Below are 1,075 nucleotides of genomic sequence, written 5' to 3'. Positions count from 1 at the left end.
TTAAATGTCTCTTCTCTTTCTATTCATTTATACTCCCTTATTCAGCGATTGCATCTCATGTCAAGATGTTAAATATCATTAGGAGTCTTATGACTCTGAAATTTTTATCTCTATCCAATTCCTCAAGGAGCCCTTGTCGAGTAAAAGGTTATGTGTTGGGCTGCAAACTACAAGCTCAGCAGTTCAAACCCACCAACTACTCCACAGGAGAAAACTGAGGCTTTCTGCCCCCAGAAACCATAGGGGTCAATAAGGTCACTATGACTTGGAATTGACTGATGGCCCTGAGTTGTGAGGCAATTCTTCCTTTCTAAAGGGCAGCTTTTATACCCAGCAGCTTACTGATGTGATTGTTTAGAGTTTTCATATGGAAAAAGTATAGCATTCAACTCCTGATTCCCCCACCTCCATCGTGATGCATGGTAGCTTGCCCTTTCTGTTTTCAGACCTTGGCGATATAGATAGATATAGATAGATAGATAGATAGATAGATAGATAGATAGACCTTAGCAATATGTATATGTATATATATATATATATATATGGCTCATACAACTCTTATCACAATCCATGCATACATCTATTTTGTCAAGCACATTTGTACACTTGTCGCCCTCATCATTCTCAAAACATTTGCTTTCTACTTGAACCCTTGATATTAGCTCATTTTTTCCCTTCCCTCCCTGTCCCCCTCCCTCATGAACCTTTGATAATTTATACATTATTATTGTTTTGTCATGTCTTACACTGTCTGATGTCTCCCTTCACCCACTTCTCTGTTGTCCGTCCCCCAGGGAGGGGGTTATATGTAGATCCGTGTAATCAGTTCCCCCTATCTATCTACCCCACCTACCCTCCACCATCCCAGTATCTCCACTCTCAACACTGGTCCTGAAGGGATCCGCTGTCCTGGATTCCCTGTGTTTCCAGTTCCTATCTGTATCGGTGTACATTATCTGGTCTAGCCAGATTTGTAAGGTAGAATTGGGATCATGATAGTTGGGGGGGAGGAAGCATTTAAAAACTAGAGGAAAGTTGTATGTTTCATCGTTGCTACACTGCACCCTGACTGGCT

General features: G+C 41.4%; 1 protein-coding gene across 1 annotated transcript in view; it reads right to left on the bottom strand.

The window, feature by feature from the left end:
* The window catches only part of ATP10D (ATPase phospholipid transporting 10D (putative)), a 144,008-nt gene that overhangs the window by 25,729 nt on the left and 117,204 nt on the right, over nt 1-1,075 (bottom strand). The window lies entirely within an intron of this gene.

This window comes from Echinops telfairi, unplaced genomic scaffold (assembly GCF_000313985.2).
Source record: "Echinops telfairi isolate 266 unplaced genomic scaffold, ASM31398v2 ScPeMD7_7468;HRSCAF=8506_0, whole genome shotgun sequence".
Classification (NCBI taxonomy): Eukaryota; Metazoa; Chordata; class Mammalia; order Afrosoricida; family Tenrecidae; genus Echinops; species Echinops telfairi.
Note: the sequence above shows the minus strand (reverse complement) of the source record. Positions and strands in the feature narration are given on the sequence as shown.